General features: G+C 28.2%; 1 protein-coding gene across 1 annotated transcript in view; it reads right to left on the reverse strand.

Moving 5' to 3' along the window:
* The window catches only part of LOC123298719 (serine-rich adhesin for platelets-like), a 209,679-nt gene that overhangs the window by 18,963 nt on the left and 169,169 nt on the right, over window positions 1-21,547 (reverse strand). The gene's annotated exons all lie outside the window — the stretch shown is intronic.

Here is a 21,547-nt window from a genome sequence, read left to right on the forward strand (position 1 = left end):
TGAAATTATTATCCACTTTTTGGTACAATAAAGCGTGTTTTTTAGTTTTTTAAACTAAAATTTATTTTGAGTAGAATTATTTAGGAGTATATTTTATTTGAAGTATAATTGAAAAAAAGGTAAGTAGTTTTATTTAAATAGTATCTACAAATAATATTGTGGAGCAATTTTTATGCCTCTGGATTTGTTCATGAATTCATTAGAATCGAAGCAAAAAATAAATACTTAGCGTAATAAAGCTCAACCGAGAAACAATGCTTTTCATTTTTAGATCGTATTTGAGACAGTTACCTAAGTTTTTTGACCCCAAATTACTTTGGTCTTTGATTTTAATAATGAATTAGCACTTTTACAAGTGGTGCAATAACAAATAAAAACTAAGTGATATGTTAATGATGTAAAGTCAATTAGTCTTTCAATAACATATTTTTCGATACAAATATACAAAACTATAGACTTATCACACAAAAAAATGGTGTAATACCTAATAAAAATTTAGTGATTCAATTAAATGAACCGTAAATTTTTAAAAGATCATCATACCATATGCAAAGACTATTATCAACATGACGGGCGGCTGCAAACATTCAGTCAATTTTAATTTTATCAATTTTTCAATTATTCATGATGTTTTTGTATTATACAAAATCTTTCAGGAGGAGCGATACCCGATTTTTCAAGAAGTTTAACTTAATGGCATATTATAAAAGCTGAAAATTGTTTTTAGGATTCAGTATTCTTATTTTTTATCCAGAGTAATTTTTTATACATGAATTGCGCTATCGAACGTGCAAATTTGAGAGGCTTCATGCATGGAGGCGTTATAAAAATAGGCTTTCATCTGGCACATTCAACATTTTCTTGGAACAAAATGCCTTTTGTATGAGTATTCTATATTATCATCGAAATAAAGAAACAAAAAAGTCTAGTGTGGTCACTACAAAACTTACTTCAAAAACAAATCAAAATGAATTCAGGGATCGTTAAAATTGATACATGTATTTATAGTTGCAGAAACGAAGCAATGAAGTCCGATGATCTATCGAGGAGTTACCTGGTGCTCGATTTTGTCGCGATATTTGTGTTCAGCTCCAAAAACCCCCGAGCAACGAGTTTGGTTCGAATGCCGTTTGGTTCAAATTTTTCGAACTTGGGCGGTTTTTAGTGTTTCGTTTCTGCGACTATTAATTAAGAACTGAAGTACAAACGAGGAGCATATCTTAATATTAGGAAAAGTCTTAGCACAAGCGTCACGCCGAAACTATTCCGCGACTACAACACCTCTTTCACTAGGTACAAGGAAATAAAAAACGAATGTTCTGTTTCCGAATCTCTTAGTGTAGAATTCTATACTTACAAAGATTATCGTTTATGCATAATTTAAGAATTACATGAAAGCCTAGATTATTATTAATCAATCATAGCCATAATGTGGGCCAAACATTAATACTAGGTACAATTTACGAATACCGAAATAACTTTTTCATAAATATTTACTATCCATCCTTTAACACGTTGTACCGTTAATTTCATTTTTAACGTTATCAATTTACGTCATTTTTATCATTTCTAGAAATGTGTTATAAATTCTTCAATAATAAACTAAATATATAAAAGGTTGAAAGGTTATTTAAAATATTTTTAATATGATTATATAAAGGATTTTTCCTGAATATTTTTTAAACAATAGGCATGTAAGACTTATATGAATTTACGTAAAGCAAAAATTCTTTGTTTCATATTTTCAGAAAATAGTTGGTATTGAAATACCTTAATGTACCATTTTTGGTATTGAATACCTTAATGTACCATTTATACATCATTCCATTGTGTTTTATCAAAAAAATTTTAGCCAGAAAAAAAGATAAATTTATATAAGCCTCTCAAGAAAGAAAAATGTAGGCTTTTATACCATGTATATGAAATATGCAAGGTATACTAAGTATAGTCCCAAGTTTGTAACAAAATTTTGGTATAGGTGTTATGTAAAATCGCCTAATTAGTCCATTTTCGATTGTCTGTTCGTCTAGCTGTCCGTCTGTCTGTCTGTCAACACGATAACTCAAAAACGAAAAAGTTGAAATTTGACTAGCGTGCTCAGGACATAAAAAGTGAGGTCGAGTTCGTAAATGAGCAAAATAGGTCCATTGGGTATTGGGTTCGTAGAACCCATTTTGGAAACCGTTAGACATAGAACAAAAGTTTAAATGTAAAAAATGTTCCGTATAAAAAAATGAAATAAACTTTTGTTTGAAACAGTTTTTCGTAAACGTCACTGTCTACCCGTGAGAGCGCAAATGAGACGTAAATTATATAGTTTGTATTATATGTGAATATCAGTTAGGTGTGTATGTATATGTATGTTTGGTCACGTAAAAAAAAACGATTGCGTAATCAACTATGTCTTTACATGGTATTTCAACAATTAACTCAATTGTTTGTTTTCACTTGTTTGTAGAGAAGTTTTCATTCAATTAAAAGACACCAATTAAAAACACATGAACTCTTTAAAGGAATTATTATAATTTAAATGTAATTTTTAAAAAATGTAAAAATCAATATTAATTTTATATGACATATTAAGTTCTAATTAAAGACAGTATAAAACCAAAACAAGTATTTTTAACCTTCTAAAATTAAGCAAAATGCCTGATAAGAAAGAATGAATGATGACAATTTTTTTTAAATATAAGTACAATTGTACTTTTCCGTAAATATTGCAAACAAAGTCTGAGTATAAAGGTCAAAATAATTCAATTGAATTTATCACACAAAAGGACACATCTACAGAGTGTTAAAACACAATGTTAAACCAGGGTTATTTGGATCGAAATGAGTAAAAATGAAAATATTGGGAAATATTCATTGATTTTTTTTAAATAAAAGCTCGTTCTGGAACAAACCATCAAAGTCATTAAATATTTGTTCAACATGAATTCTTATGGCAAAGTTAGTGCATATGACGTAAAATACTTTGTTCGAGTAATGTTGCCAACCTTCAATTTAACAAAACAGACGACAGAAAAACCAATAAAAACTACTAGACAGTAGTGTAACCACACGGTAAAATATTTATGGCGTTTACTACAATCCTGGAATGGTATAGAGATATATACTATGGTATCTATGCACCAGAAGTATTATGATATTGGCAATCAGTATGGGTCTGACGTCCATACTGCAATAATTCGTCTGCTATGACATATGGCCTTTGTTGGTATTCACTCGATGGTCAAAGCAGTATGGTTGTTCTCGCGGGTACTCCCACAAAACTTTCAATAATTAGTATAATGATATTAGATTTGTGCCCAGTAAAGGAAGGGTAAAGCCACTAGTTTTAGACGTGGAACCACTAAGTTGGCAACACTGTGTCCGATCTCTCTGTCTAGTATCTGTAAATTGTAGTTTTAAATGCTTATAAATATTATCCTTTCATGACCGATTTTAATTTCGTTTTTTGTCATCCCTTTTACGGGGTTTTCATATTTTTTTAAGAAATGCGAAAACTTTCATGAATATAACTGACCCTATCATTGTAATTGCTTTTGCCTTGTTTTGAATAAAATTATGTTAAACTTCTTTTGTTCACGTTCGAACGCTTTATGTAATGATTACGAAACATCGAGTAAAACATGTCAGAAACTATTATTCATTTTCAAAATTACCAATCTGGCGACTTTAGAATCAAGAGAAAATTTGTTTCATCATTATTGAAGTAGATTCGTTGCGTACTTTTTTTGTTTCTTAAATAATTCAAAAAGTACACAGTGTTTTGACCAGAAATTGCCTAAGTCTGCAATTATGATAAAAAATCTTTCCACTAGTCGGTACGTTTGAAAATATTTTCTAATTATAATAAATGATATTAAAATGGAAAAAATAATGTTAAAATTTACAAATACGTCAAATCTATTAAAAAAAAATTATTTTATATTAAAAATATCTCCATAATATTTGATTTTAATGGTGACATTTTGACATTAAACTTTGTACACGAAATTAGCTCATTGACTTTGTATGAAAAACTTTGTATTAATAATGCGGATTAAATAATTTCAAATTATGTTTCATCTTTTGAAACTTCGCATTTTTTTACTTGATTTAAAGAGCAAATGTTTCGTCATCCAATTACATGAACGTTAAAAGTTAGATTAAGTTTTTATTTATCTATGTAAATACAATCGAAGCTCACATTATATCTTTGAGTAAATTTTTTAAAATCTACTAAAAGTATCGAGATACAACTGTATAACTGTATATAATATATCTATGTAATAGTAGTGATCTTGTGTATCAGCGATTGATACTTATTTTAATAAAAATGACCATTGGAAGTAATAGCAAAAATTTGTTATTTTTAAGCTATACCGTAGACAAGTTACATGAAGAGTCTTGAAAAGCCCGATTCAGTGCTGAGCAGAAAGTGTTAAACTCAAAACGGTATAAGGCTAATATGCCCAAGTTTGAAAAGGAGTTAATATATTTCTGCATCAACGCATGCGAGATGACGGCGCAGAACCCCTTAATAAGTTGTAAATTCATACTTATTAATTTATACCGAGTAAATTTATGTTGATCCCAATTAACGTCATAACAAAATCACATCAAATTTTAAAAGTTTATTATTTTAAATAATAATTTTATAATGTTAATTTACAATCATAGCTCTGTTACTTTTCTATGTCCGATGAACATGTCCTCGATCCAAAAAATAATTTATTACAAATTAAAAGTTATCAAATTATATAAATAATATAAATTATTTAAATATTTGAAAAGAATAAAATTCGAAAACGATGCAAGTAATTTTTTCTACTTAATTCAAATTTTTCCAGCAAAGTTTAGGCTTGATACTTGTATAATGTTGAGTTTGACTATATCGATTATAGGCGTGTGGCACACTTTCATCATAATTACCTATTTTTAATCCCCGAACTAAAAAAGGGGGTGTTATAAGTTTGATCGCTGTGTCTGTGTGTTTGTCCGTCTGTGGCATCGCAGCGCCTAAACGGATGAACCGATTTTAATTTTCTTGATTTCGTTTGAAAGGTAATTTATCGGAAAGTGCTCTTAGCTATGTTTCAAGTGCGAGCTTAGGGTTCTTTACTCGGAAAAAAACTAAAAAATTGGCGATGATCTTCAAAATCGATTTAGTTTGGAAAAGGCATGACATATAATTTTAACATATAAATAATCACTATGGAAATGAATTGTCAAATAAACCTGGCTCAATTCATTTCGAAAAGTGAAAATTTCAAACAAAAATTTGTCCCAAAAAAATGATAGCTCTCTAAGTATCCTTTTCATCTCATCTGATGTCCTTGACCATCATTTTGATAATGATTTAAGAAGGAATGTTATAAGTTTAAAGTGTTTATCTGTGCGTCTGTGTGTTTCTCAGTGGCATCGTAGCCCCTAAACGGTCGAATCGATTTGATTGAGAACATTTTATAGCTAAGTTTCCAAAAATCGGTTTAAAAAGAATAAATCGCATTTGTCGGGGATTTTTAAAATTTTGTAAATTTCACTTGGTTTGCTGATTAATCCAGCTTGTTATTTATTTTAAGCGGCTAAATGCACCTACTTCATATATGTATACGTCATTCGAAGTAGAATATTACATTATTTAGTTTATCACAAGTATCTAAAATAAATTTATGTATTATATGTTCATTAATTTTATAAGATAAGATAAAAGATAAAAAGAATTTATTGCCAGATTATAATATTACAATTAAGTATTACAAATATTCGTAGATGTTCCAATGTTCTATTACCATCTCTTATTGCTATCTTTGGTATATTCCAAGTTTTGTTTTACGTATTAATTTTAACAATTTTTATGTTTTTTTTACAATGTATTCTTAAGGATAGATTTAGGGAAAAAAGGATGTGCAACATAATATAAAAAAACCCTACTTCTTATGTAAATGTATCATTTGAAACAAATCTGAGAAAGCTATCAGTGAATTTGATATTTATTTATTTTGGGAATGATGAAATTTAAAATTTGAATTTTGTTATAATAGTAGATGCTTAGTTCTTCTATGTTTATAACTTTTATACTTGTGTGATAAATCGTTTTTAGTATAGTTTCCGATATTGGCTACCTCTTCGTTTTCGTGGACAGAGGACATTTCAAAAAATTTTTTTGTCATATCGTAAACTGTCTCCTTTAGATATGGGTGGTCCAGCTCTTTGTGAATGATTCTTGAGCTATAAAATCGTGGATAATTTCCAACGATTCTTAGAGCCCTGTTTTGGACTGACTGTATTTTTTTTAAATTTGTTTTGCAAGTGCTACTCCAAACAGGAGCAGCGTATGTCAAGATTGGTCGTATAATAGTTTTAAATATAAGAAGTTTATTTTTTTCACTCAAGATGGATTTAGAGCTAAATATTGGGAATAGAGTTTTAATAGTTCCTAAAGATTTCGATCTTACTTCATTAATGTGCTTAGTGAAAGTTAGTTTTGAATCTAGGTGTATTCCTAAATATTTGACGTACTTCGACCAATGTATTTGTTCGTCATTGACATATATATGATAATTGAGGGTGGGTCTTCGTTTGGTAAATATGATGGCTTCTGTCTTGTGAGTGTTAATTTTGATTTTCCAAAGTTGAAAATATTTAATAATTTTCTTAATTGCGGTGTTCAGTCTGTTGGCAATGGTGTCAATCCTCCAAGATTGCGTATATAGTGCCGTGTCGTCCGCATACAATGCTAGATTTACTTTGGGAATTTTGGGTACGTTGTTTATGTACAGATTAAATAAAAGTGGTCCCAAAATGCTGCCCTGGGGTACACCAGCTTCAATTGATCCATCTGTTGAGCAAGATTTGCTAATACATACCCTAAACTTACGATTTTTGAGATAAGAGTATAACAAATGGATTATATAGTCAGGTAATTTTAATTGAATTAACTGGAATATTAACCCTTCGTGCCAAACGGTATCAAACGCCTTTTCGATATCTAGCAAGATCATACCTGTGTACTTATTTAGGTTATAACCATCTGTAATTAAGTCAGTAATTCTGGCCAGTTGCATTACCGTTGAATGACTTTTACGGAAGCCAAACTGTTCATTTATTATAGTCTTGTTTGTTTCTAGAAACTTGACTAGTTGCGATGCAATTATTTTTTCAAAGACTTTTCCCAAAACTTTTAGCAGGCTTATCGGTCGGTAACTGCCGACATCACCAGCAGGTTTGCCAGGCTTTTTAATAGGTATGACTTTTGCCATTTTCCAAATAGTAGGGAAGTATCCAAATTGTGTCATAAGATTTATAAGAATTGTAAGATGAACTATTGCTTTTCGTGTCAAGTTTTTTATGACTATTGGGTATATGTTATCGATGCCAGGAGATTTTTTGTTTTTAAGATTTTTTATAACAGACAGTACCTGTTTTGGAGAGGTCAGTTCTGCTCCCAGGAACTTTTCTTCTGCTGGAATAGAGTTTTCTAAATAATTGTGTACACAGGCATTAACCTTGTTGATATGGTTCGGTGTGCTTAAATTATGGTTTTGGATGTGTATATTTTCAAAATGTTGAACAAATACATTGGCCTTATTTTGATCGCTATATACATAATCATTGTTATTTTTTAATGGAGGAATGTTATTGACTTTTTTTGTAATGGATTTGGTAATTCTCCATAGCGTTCCATCGTTAGGGTTTAAAGTTTTTAAAAAGTTACCCCAGCAATCATTCCTCCATTGTCTTAATTGTGTTTTGACTTCCTGACATAGTTGTAAATAAATTTGTCGGTCGTGCATCAACCTTCTTTTTTGATAACAACGTCTATAGAAGTTTTTGACCAAAATAGTGTACCTAGTTTTAGGGGGTAAGTTATAATATTTTGGTTTCATAATGCCTTTTGGGATGGATTCAGACATGGCTTGGTTTATTATTTTTTCAAAGGAATGTATTTTGCTTTCAAGATCATTTTTATTATTTATTGTAAATTTGTTATTAATATTTGTGTCTATTATTTGTCTAAACTTGTTCCAGTTAGCGTGTTTAAATATATACATAGTGTTCAATTTAAGTTCAGCTTGTAAGGTAAGATTGCAATAAACAGGGTTGTGATCGGAGCTAAGTTTAAATTCTACTTGGGGTGTGGTTATATTTAAAATATTTTTGGAGAGTACAAGGTCTATCACACTGGCCCGGACATTCCTGGACGGATAGTATGTAGGCTCATTGGGGTGTAAAATATGTATATTATTTCTGGTGCAATAGTTTAATAATATTTTACCACTTCTGTTTGTGTTGAAGCAATTCCAGCTGGTGTGCTTGGCATTAAAATCTCCATTTATTAGAACTCTATTCCCAAGACGTAATAAGTGACTCAGTGAGTTTAGATTTATGGTTCTGTTGGGGGGATTATAGAACGATATAACTATAATATTTTGATTGTTTTTTAATTTGATATTTACTGCTACTGCTTCTAAATTTAGGTCGTTATTTATTATAACAGGATTATGTTTTATGTTACTTTTTATTAAGATGGCAACACCTCCACCATGATGACTTCGATCTTTTCTATAAGATATGTAGCCAGGGACAGTGAATTGATCGCTTTCATTAAGTTTTGTTTCACACAAGCACACTATATCTATATTATCCGATAAAAGTGCACTAAAGAGTTCATTTTTCTTATACTTGACAGAATTTGCATTCCAATTCATTATTTTAATGTTCGCATTATTATTATTTGCCATCACAGTTGAACAGGTCTGTAATACATTCTATAAGTATCATTATTTTAGAGAATGGGTCGGTTTGAGTACGAAGTTTAACACCTAATGTTTTAATAGTGTGCATTATTTTTGGTATGTTGATCATATTGAAAATATTTTTTAGTTCAGACAAAAATGAGCCATTTTCACTATTAGGGGGAGCACTATTGTTATTGATACTATTTTTTCTTTGAACCCAATTTGGGGGTTGAGAGTCCTGTTTAAAGACACTTTTAGGTGACACATTAGGAAAATGATGAAGATTAATATTAAAACTAGGGGATAAATTAGGTTTAGATTGTTGAACACTTTTGAACTGCAGGCGTTTAAGATACTCGGCACATTGTCTGTCACTAGCACGATGATTTTCACCACAATTACAACACTTATGATGTGTCACATTCACTACTTTGCACTCTTCGGATTTATGAGGACCGGAGCATAAAACACATTTAGGTTTCTTGTTACAGTTTTGGGCAGTATGTCCAAAAGATTGACATCTGTAACATTGTGTGATTCCAGAACCATTCCTATACTTTTCCCATGAAATAAGGTACTCGCACACTTTTCTGATTTTTAAAACTTCATTTAATGTGACTTCTTTTCCGAAGGATACAATAAATAATGGGAATAGTATTTTGTTTGTCCGGTCTTCATTGTATTTAAACATTTGTTTGACTTGGTTTACATTAATGTTCTGTCTTTCCAGATCTTCCTTGATTTCTTCGGTCGAGACATTAGGTGAGACATTCTTTAATACTAGCCGCAGTACCTTATCGGCAGGTAGAGTGTACGAATGAAATTCTATATCATTAGATTTGAGCAGTTCACATATTGTTTTGTGATCTTCGCTGATTTTTGGAAATATTAAAATTCTGTTGCCTTTGAATTTAATGTCGATTTCATTTTTTAAGCAAGATTTTATTTGTTTGAGGGTTTCAGAATGGTTTTGGAAGTAAGAATAAACTACAATTGGTGGTATTTTTGAACTAATATTTGCTGGTGCCTGAGAGGAGTTGGCAGTTCCGCCTTCAGTCTCATTGTTTTGGCTCTTTTGCAGGTGCCTTCTTATTATATCGTCCTCGTCTTCAAAGTCAGAGTGGTCGCTTAATGCTTGAAATCTGTTTTGCGTATTTAATTGAAATTGTGTTTGCTTGGTAGAGTAGGTGTTCGTTCTCCTCATTTTTGTTTCGCGTCGTACATTAGAATCAAGAAAAGATGCATCGCGCTTTGAAGGTGCTTTGTAAAGCTCAGGAGAGACTACATTAAATTTCAAAGACATATGTATCACTTAAAATAGAACACAAACACACCTGTGTTTCAGAACACAGGCGTGATTTAATACTTTTTTCCACTTTCACTTAAAGATTGATTGTTCACTGAACACTATGTATATTTTAAAGTTTCGTTTGATATTATTAAAAATCAATTCAATAATACTTGACAACAATTTTATTACCTAATAGGTATGAACAGTTCGATATATTTACGAAGAATATGACATTAATTTTATATTGTTTATTATTTATATATGTTTAATATGTACAAATTACGATTTTATAAAATGCGTCAATTTCCAAAATTTTGAATTGAACTATTTTCGCAAATCGTTACGATTTCATGAACCATTAATGTTTTTCAATGGGTTTCGTTTAGCTATAATAATAAAAGCATAGAATACTAACTACATAGTCAACACATAACACTGACTCGGACTGAAAATGTTATTTTCTAGTCATAACACAACAATTTTTTAGTGATAACCCAAATTTAAAAACAATTTATTAAAATTTATAATAATAAAATATTATTTTTATTAATAAAATAAACTATATATTATTATTTAAAAAAAAAAAATAAACATGACTGTATGTGACTATGTCCTTGGTAAATGTGAAGTTTTTTTTTTGTACTAGAGAAATTATGTTGTTACAAATTATGTGTTTGTATATGATTATAAGCCCACTTTATTGAGAATAAAAAATTGTAATATGTGCGACTAAATTTTAATATGATTAAATGTTAACTAATCACATAATAGGGCATGAAACACCATAATAGTATAGTACCTGGATGATCGAGTTTGCTCGGTATTTTTTTAAACCACCCGATCTAAAAAAGGGATGTTATAAGTTTGAACCTCTATGTGTGTGTATGTGTGTTTGTCTGGCTGTGGCAACGTAGCGCCTAAACGGATGAACTGATTTTAACTTTTTTGGTTTCATTTGAAATGCAATATAACGGAGAGTGTTTTTAGTCAAGTGCTAGCTTAGAGTTCCGTACTCGAAAAAACTAAAAACTTGGCGATGTTTTTCAAAATCGATTCAGTTTAGAAAAGGCATGACGTATAATTTTAACATATAAATAATTACTATAGAAATGAATGGTCTAATAAACGGTCAAACCGACTTGATTGAGAACATATTATAACTAAATTTCCAAAAATCGGTTTACAAGGAAAAAAATCACATTTGTCGGGGGTTTTTTAAATTTTGTAAATTTCACTTGGTAGCTGTGGCATAATAACTGTGATATGATAATGCAACAATTAATCTTTTTCTCTAACATAATTATTTTAAGAGTAATAATATTCAAATTAGTTAGAATAATAACATTGAAATTGATATTTAAGACTTATTAAAAATATGAAACATAATATTTTACATGAATGGTTAATTAGTTTATGGGTTTGTTTAAACCAATCTCTGTGTACCTAGATTGCTTTGAAAATAGTGTACACAAGACAAGGAACAAGCTTTTATTGCACTAAAAAGTAGAAAATAATTTTATCTATCACTCATACCCGACTATTTGTAAAAGGTTGAGGCACTCAATTTAAAATATCAAAAAGGAATCGGAACGCTTCATCTACTCCACATGCCTAATAATAGTCGGGTATGAGTGACCCATAGATAAAATTATTTTCTACTTTTTAGTACAATAAAAGCTTGTCCCAATAAATTTTTACCTTAAACAATCCAAAATCAAACTAGTTTTTAAACAGTTTCAAACCTAAAGCAAACTAAAATTGCTTTATAAGTAGTTTTCCATACGCAATCTAACGGGTGCCAACAGTAGCATCAATAATAAAAATCAAAAGTAGCGTCTATAGCTATATACTGAACCTACAAGACAAACTACAGACTATAATGCATTCTTTACTATAATGTATTGAATGGTTTTTAAATAACACCAAAGATACATAATTAAGATAAATCTTTTAAAAAAAATTAATTAAGTATTAATTTTTTGAACTAATCTTATCAATCAGAGTTATTATATAAAATTATTAATTATAGACACAACTATTTATTCAAATTACATAAAATGTTTACACAAAATTACAATAAATACTCAGAAAATAATAAATAAAATTACTTAATAGGAAAACGAATGAATTCTATGTAAATTTATAGTATAAATATGTTAAAATTTACACTAAAAATGACTAATATAAAGGAATTATTGAATAATATTAACTAATTTATACCCGTGGTTTCTAAAAATACACTAAAAAAATTGTGAATACAAAGTTTTTTAGCTTGGTAAATTCCAAACAGATCTAAGTTTCCTCGCATTTTTAACACCCGAACTAAAAAATGGGATGCTATAAGTTTGATGTGTGGCTATGTTTCAAGTGCACGCTTAGATTTCGGTACCCGAGAAAACTAAAAAATTGATGAAGATTTTCAAAATCGATTCAGTTTGGAAAAGGCATGACATATAAATAATTACTATGGAAATGAATTGTCAAATAAACCACTCAATTCATTTCGAAAAGTGAAATGGTAAAATAATTAGGTAATTCAAAACAATAATTCAAAAGAACAAACTTTAACTCAAATAGTTCAATTTCAATTAATATATTTCCAAAAATTTGCCCCAAAAAATGATATTTCTCTAAGTATCCTTTTCATCTCATCTGATGTCCTTGACCATCACTTTAATATTGATTTAAGAAGGCGTGTTATAAGTTTAAAGTGTTTATCTGTGCGTCTGTGAGAACTCGACTCGATTGAGAACATTTTCTAGTTAAGTTTCCAAAAATCGGTTTACAAGGAGTAAATTTGTCGGGGGTTTTTTAAATTTTGTAAATTTCACTTGTATCAATAATAATTTTATTTAACTCAAAAAATTTTCTGCATGCATTGATTTGCACAAAATTCTGATAATTTGTGCATTTGTATAAAAATACTGAAACAAACGAAAGGAAAAAAACCATAAAAATTATACAGTGAATTAATTGGAATATAAAAATTTTAGCAATTCCCACATTTTACAAATGAAATGAGAGGCCAATATTCTACAAAAACATTCGAATTTAATACGATTTCTATAATTTAACAGTAATTAAAAACAAGACTCCTTTTATACAAAATTATAAATAAATTATCATTATATACGTAATCAAATAAAAATTAATTGTATATAATTACTTACAAAATAATTAATGGCATTTAATATCGCTTTTTTTTGTAGGTGTGGTGAAGATGATAAAACTCAATAGAAAATCAATCGATTTAATTAAAACACAAAAACAATACTATAATTAATTTCATTAAAATCTTGTTGTATGATTGGTGTTCAAACGATAACTACTTGTATTTTATTTCTAATTGTTATTTATTAAACATAAAAATTAAATGACTTTTTTTTGTAAAATTTAAGGTTGTTGGTGTTTTCGTAGAGTTAAGCCTCTGAAATTTTTGATCTATCCGTTGGGTCCGTAGTCATGATAGGGACAATCAAATCGAAGCCAGCGTTTTCAGTGGATAAGTTTGGCGTGAAAGGTGATTGCTATGACTAATTTTCAATTTTTTGCACGTAGATGTTATAGAAATGTCAAATTAAAATTATTGAAAAATAAATTAATTAAACTTCTTGCTTTAGAAATTTGTGAAAATCAGAGACGAAATTGCATAAATAATATTTTTTAAATGTTAATATACATAATTACTTATTTAAATTTGTTAGAAAATAATATTAAATTTTCAAAGCAATTCATATAGGTATAGCATCCATAAACTTATATATCAATCCATACAATTATATTAATAAAGTGTATCGTTAACGTGGAAAATGCCAAAAAGAAAACTCATCCACGGTACGAATAAAGATAAACTAACTTTTTTCAAGAAACTTTTGAAAACCATTGAGATTTTGCCAAAGTATGTTGCTGTCGTTTAAGGCTTTAGTTATAAAAAAATCATTTGGCTAAGCTTTTTTTAGCGAATATTTTGCCCAATAGGATAACTGGACAGTTTTTACTATACTTATTTACCAGGGTTTAAAGATAATTCCGTTCAAAAAGCGATAGATCCGGTAAAGAGGAATCTAAAAAAATCATCAATTCAAAAAAAAAAAAAAAAGATTAAAATTCCTGAAATTATTTACTATACAATTCAAAAAATGTACCAAAATGCGAAAAGTGGCGGATTTCCGCAAAGAAATCAGTTCATGCAACGGTATTTTGATTAGCATTGACAGGGAAGTCATTAGGATCAACTTTCAAATTTTCCTAATGATTCCCGATTTGCTAGGATAATTCTTTAACCTTTTCACGTAAATTTTGTATAATTTCTTGCAGATTTGAACAACATATTTCTATAATTTACCGCCTTTAAAAGGTAGAACATTGGGCGAAATTAACTTGATGTTTGTATTTGACTAATAAAAAAATTAATGCAATATCTCAAAACATTAATTATTGAAATAACCGTGTTTCTGGGTATATTTTCCTGGTTTTTTTACGGATTAACTTTCATCAATTCAAAACATCGTGAAAATTATTATATTTACTTTTTGTTATTTATTTTGCAATAAATCCTTTTGAATAAATAATGACTATCGACTATTATTATATTTTGTACAAACAACCTTAATAGGTAACCATTTACAAAGTGTATTGTAACAGTCACGACATGATTATTATTAATTTTTGTATTTTTGTTATTTTTGCATATTATAAAAATGCAATTTAAACAAATTATGTAATATTTTTAATGTCTTCATAAAATTAATAAAAATAAATGGGCACAACACAACACCTATAAAAATATCACGATTCTAAATACTTAATAATAATCATTTTAGTTATTTTATTTATTTGATTCTAAAAAAAAATTATGACTTATTTGACTTTTTAATAATTATTTAAATCACGATTTTATAATTAAATGCAAAAAGGTGACATATTCTGTTAAATAAAATATAACTGGTTTTTTAAAAGAAATGAGAACTTGTGTTAATTTAAAAAGTTTTATGTGGATAACATATGACTTGGACTGTTATGAACTAGTCAAAAATAATACTTCTTCTGCAATTATTCTGAAATGATATGGTAAAACAGTCTTTATCCAAAATTTCATACGGAAATATGTTATAATAGTCCTTCAACCTACATTTCAACTTTCTATGAGTAATGAGTTCTGATTTATGAAAGATTTATACTTATAAATTGGAAATATAATTTTACGATGTTACTATTAGGCCTTTAAACAAATTATGGTAATCATAGCAACTTACAATAATACTGCTCAGATGCATGGATAAAATGTCCAATAAAAAAATAATTTTCGTAAATTTCAAAAAAAATAATTTCTATAAGTAAAAAAGCGTGAGGTGTTAAGATTTCAAATATTGTAAATATTTTATTGGTAGGTATTGGTTAAATCATTTTAAAATATCTAAAAGCGCACCCCACGATTTTTTACGATAAACTGATTGTTTTCTTAATCAAAGAATTTTTTGTAAACTTATTAATTTTTACTTTTTATTTTAGCTAGTTACAGAAGCTTGTTTTTTTAATTTTTTGCAACATTACTTAATTTCTACGTTTTAGTTCCGTATGCTACAAAAGCGTGTTTTTAATTTTTATAAAACTATTATTTATATTATGGAAAGTTATTTGGGCTTCCACCATCAAAGGTTCTTATTTTATGGTTAAACCTGAAGATGCTGAACAGGATAATCGGAGAAACTTAACTTCGTAGCGCCTAAACGGATTAACCGATTTTGATTTTTTTGGCTTTGTCCGATAGGTAATTTAATGGAGAGTGTTCTTAGCTATGTTTCAAGCGCGAACTAAGGATTCCGTAAGCGAAAATACTAAAAATTGGCGGTGATCTTCCAAACTGGCTCAGTTTGGAAAATACTTTAAGGAAAAGGGCAATTTAAATGAGTGTGTTCCTAGATACGTTTCAAATGCAAGTTTTGGGTTCCACAACCAAAAAATTTTTCGGGGATTTTTTAAATTTTGCAAATTTCACTTGTACTGTTTATGATTTTATCGTAAAATTACAAATATAAATTTTCTCCTTTTATCAAATTCATTATTGAACAGGCTAGGATGTTCCTTGCTTTGCTTGTGCTATTCGGTTTATATGGATGAAAATTAGGTTACATATTTCAGTATGATTTCATTACGTTCTGTAGATTCGAATTTGTATCAAATATAAATAATTGAATATAATCATAGAACTTACATATAAACATAAATTTAACATAAACATAAAATCAGCAACAACTCACAACATCCCCTTTTTGAATCAAAACATAAATTAAACAAATTGAAAATGAACGACAAATATTTTAATATTTTATTACTCATCATGTTTCACTAAATATAGAGTAGTATACGACGGAGTCGATGCATCGAAAATAAGAAATACGGTATAGTGTGGCACTTAAAAAGCTATTGATTGCTATCTGTGAGATAATTATTTGATAATTTGAGTATGTGAAGACAAAGTTTATTAACCACAATGTTAGGTTAGGTTATATTGGCAGTCCACGAACGACACACTCAGGCTACATTGCCATACCATATAGCCCATTGTGCCCATAGCCCATTGTGATACCATATATGTGTTTTACCACTTTTCCGCTGATAATAAATTTCAGACGCTGAGTGCACCTCCTTCATGCACATACCATGCACTACATCAGCCCACCACAACTATTAAATAAATTAATTTTGTTGCGACGGTGGGAATGGAACCCGCTACCCTAAGCATACCGCGGATGGAATTGGTTACGCCTTACCACAATGCAAGGCACGCAAACAAGATCGTACGCCGTACGATTGATGTTAAATTGTAATTAAATAAAGAGTAAAAGAAAAATTATTGACTTTCGCACTAAAAACATTTATTCTATTTTACTCGAAACAAAAGAGCGTGGACGTTCGATCTTCAAAAATAACAATTATTTTAACTACATTATATTATCGTTATTTTTTTTACTTTTTAGTGCATTTTAATTTATTTTGGAAAAGTTTTTCATTTGAAGTCGATTTTCTTTTTGTTAAAAGTTTTTTTTCTAACATAATATTCGGTACGACCATCCTGTTTAATATCAGATTAAAAAATAATGTATAAATTAAATTATTATATACGTTTCAAAAAATTAAAACAAATATCATTTAATTAACATTTAATAATATTGTAAACATATGAGACATGACAGTTAAAATTATTTTAGGTAGGTACTATAAAACGAATTCAAATAATGAATACTTATATCTCGTTGCTTATATATTTTATGTGTTATGTTGTTTTTCCTGTAAAATATAATTTAATTAAACAAAAGAAATGTTAATTATGATAAATGACGTCAATAGAAACAAATTTCTAATAATAATAATAATAAGTATGGTAATTAACAAAGCAAGAAAAACAATACACACAGGTAGATAGGTAAGTATATGAAACAAATAAATGTTGGTATATTATTCATTTACAAAACTAATCAATGTGTAAATATGGGATGTAGATATTTTAAATCTTATTGAATTATGTAGATTGTATTTATTATCCGTATACGGTGCCATAGACCTATTATTTATTTACGCTTGCAGGAATAAACAGAGCCTAAATGGCCGATCGGTCTAAGGCGTTTGCCCTCGACTGTTTGTCTACTTATACTTAGGTTGCGGGTTCGAATCCAGGCAGCGGCAGTGTGAACAATTTATAATTAATGGGAGTGCAGAATTGATCACATTGTCGTCGCTTGGATAAGTAACCGATTCCACCCACATCAAAATGTAATTGTAAAATATGTTTGTAATTAAATAAATAAAGATTAACAAATAATGATGTGGGTGGCCTCTGTTATAGTCGTATATGTCAGAGAAACGGAGGTCAAACCCTATTACTATTATTAATATATTCTTGTGGTACTTGAATTTACGGTTGCAGGAATAAACATTTTTATAGAATTCAAATTTAAAATACATTCAAAAAAGAAAACATAAAAAAAATTTGGCTTTTGACGTTAAAGCGTACAAAACTAGTCAAATTGACGTATGAATTTTATCTTTAAGGATATTTTTAAAGCATTTTATTACATTCACGTGATACAAATATAATTTTTATTTATAATATTAATTTTTATACCATGTATATTTGTAATAAATATATATCAAGGTATTCTAAGTTTAGTCCCAAGTTTGTAACGCTTAAAAATATTGATGCTAACAACAAAATTTTGAGATAGGTGTTCATAAAATCACAACTCAAAAATAAACAACTTTTGTTTGAACCATTTTTTCGTAAATATCACTGTTTACCCGTGAAGGCGCAAATTGTATAGTTTGTATTATAAGGGAAGAATCAGTTATCTATGCGTGTCATGTATGTATGTGTAATGTGACAGTGTATTCTACACTGGCTATACATGGTATTTCAACAATTAACTCAATCAATTGTTTGTTTTAATTTGTTATTAATAACTTAGATTTAAATTTAACGAATATAAATTAGTTGCTAACTTGACTAGTCATGTGACAGCTGAACTAAATACTACTTGAGCCACTAAAAGCAACGATAGCCCACAGATTGTTAGACTATACATTACAGCGATATTTTGAAGAAAGTTTAAGCAATATAAGAAAAATGTGGGCGATCTATATTATCTCGAATTATAATTATGAATATTGAAGTAGAAAAATTCAACAATTTTTTTGTGATGGGTCATCCTAGATAATAAAAGGGTCTACTTTAGTTAAACTATTTTATTCTTTTAACACATATTTCTTTTTCATTTTCTGTTTAATTAATTTGGGGAAATAAATAGCAAAATACTTCCTTTGGCTAGATCTTTCTATATAAATATCTTCTGTAATATAAGTTTCTAATTCTATCTTCGTATGGAGGTCGTGTTAGCGTTTCAAACTTACTCTTTTTTTTTTAAATAAATATTTTTAATACAAAATATAATTATTATAAATTAAATGGTATTATCTGTATTTAAGAACAATATTACTACAATGTACAAGAGAGCAAGATAGTATTTTTATATAAGTGTAAAGCAACCGTACATTTTTTTGTCTTGCTTTCAACAAGTCAAAAAAGTATGTAGATATAGTCCTTAAGGTAGTATGAGCACAAAAGCAATTTTAGATTTAGGGTTGAAACTATTTGTACCTTATTTTCAATTTTGATGATTAATTTTGTTATTACTTCATGAATGTAGACGAAAAATAAGAATAAAATTTTTCGATATTTGCCTGGGTTTTCGAAATATCGAAAACTAAATAATTAAACAAAATTTTCAATTTTTTTACATTTTGAAAATTACTCCAGATATCGAAAAATTTTATTCTAACTTTTCGTCCTTTATTGTAAAGTTAATTTTAATTTAATTTAATTTTCCAATTTTGATGGCAATTTTTTTTTTTAATTTGTAAAATTAAAGTACTTCATCCTTAATTAGTCGGGCACAACGGTTTTTTTTTGTTTTCTATTAATTTATTAAGGTTTTAACTTTAATTTAAATAGTTTTTTTTTTTTAATTTCCATCGACTAGTTTTGGAGAAGTCTATGAAAACATATCATCCATCTACCGTTTTTCCATAAAACTAATGTTAAATGTGCCTACTTTTGAAGTCATTTATTTATTTTAAAAAATCAGCAATACCCCCCTCTCCTAAAATTTTCAGAATTGATTAGGACTTAGTCGAACTTCATATAAAAAAAAATCAAGCTTTTTCCTTCATCAAAATCAAGCTTTAATTGCCTTGCTGTTCGTACATCTTAAGTAGTTTACTAACATTGAACAAAGGCGTTATCGAAGGAGCCACATAAAGTAATATATATATAATATTTATCTTTTTTTTTTTATTCTAATAAGCTAATCGATTTATTGACATCATGAGATTTGTACCTTTGAGTATCGGTCATTGAGTATATTCACAATCACGGAAAGTCAAAATTATCTTCTCTTTAGAATGCGGAACAAAAGTAGAAATTCATAAATTTTAAGCCTTGGAGCGTAATTAAAAACTTTCCGGGTCCAGAAAAGAAAAACACAACCTCCTTAATAATGCACTTAACGCAAATAAATCCAAAAATATAAGCTAGCTTTATACCTAAATTATAATTTGTACATAACACCACCAATGTTATATATGCCTGCTAGTAGAGTAAAAAAAAATGTTAAAATGTCTAGACTATGTAAATAATAAATAAACAAATATAATTATTATATTGTTTCTTATTTTTAATATACTTATTTAATTATATTTTATTTTATCTTAAAATATCAAATTATATTTATATAAATAAATACGGATATATAGTTGGAAGATTTATATGTGTTATTATTGTGTTATGACATCCAGACATTCAGCCCCTAAACTAAACCGTAAATCACTAAAATTTATTTTACCTTGGATAACTTACATGATGTATAATTTTTTAATTTAATTTTAACGAAAATAAACAATTTTGATTGTGAATTATGTTATATTATAGAATTTTCCGATATCTGCAGTAGTTTTCAAAATATTGAAGATTGAAAATTTTAATTATTAAGCTTTCGATATTTTAGCCTAGACAGATTATATTCTTTTTTTTCTTCTACATTCATGAAGTTATAGCTAAATTTATCATCAAAATTGAGAATATAATTTTAAGAAATCTACACTGCTCGCACATGTATACGGAGACACCAGATTTTTTTTCTTTTCTATGTCTCTGTTGTTTAAAGACAAATAAAAATATTCAAAGTTCAAAAAATTCTATGTCACTGCTAATACGTTTTCTTACTATTAAAAATTTATTTAATTTATTCTAGCTAAATTTATTCCTAGTTAAAATTATCAAAAGCTATTAAAATGTGTCTTTTTTTGATGTTTTTCCATAAGGGCAATAGTGTATTATTTATTAATTTTTATCCTCAAAATATTTTAAACAGTTCAAGAGAACGGGTAAAGACATTTTTGTTAGAATTTTTACGATTTTCTTAAGGTTATCCTTGGAGAAAATGTAAAAATGATTTTTTTGCATACATCTTATATTTGAATGAAAATTCACGTTAATCTTGGAAAATATTTAGACTAAACCCCTCATATACATATATTTATTACCTGCATACTTAAGCGGGGTGTAAAAATTTGTTGAAAAATGAGAACAATATTTTATTGTTAAACAGTTTTCTCTGATAATAAATAAAAAAATTCTCAGACAGATTATGATATATGATTTATTTAAAAAAAAAAATAATAATATACATATAAACTACTTCATTGTTTTAACATCATGGAGACATTAATAAATTTCATTATTATCAGTTTTATACATACAAGTTCGTCTGTGTATTTACAGATAACGCAAATAAAAAACTGTTACATGAAATAAACCTAACTTTCAATTTACAAATGATTTTATACGAAAATAATTAATAAAATTGTATTAAACTCTAAATTAGTTAATCACCAGTCGATTTAGGCAGAAATTTGAAAATTTAATTCGAAAGAAACTCCATTTAATTATCTGAAGCATGATTTAGTTGTGTTGACT

The sequence above is a fragment of the Chrysoperla carnea genome, chromosome 4 (genome assembly GCF_905475395.1).
Source record: "Chrysoperla carnea chromosome 4, inChrCarn1.1, whole genome shotgun sequence".
NCBI lineage: Eukaryota > Metazoa > Arthropoda > Insecta > Neuroptera > Chrysopidae > Chrysoperla > Chrysoperla carnea.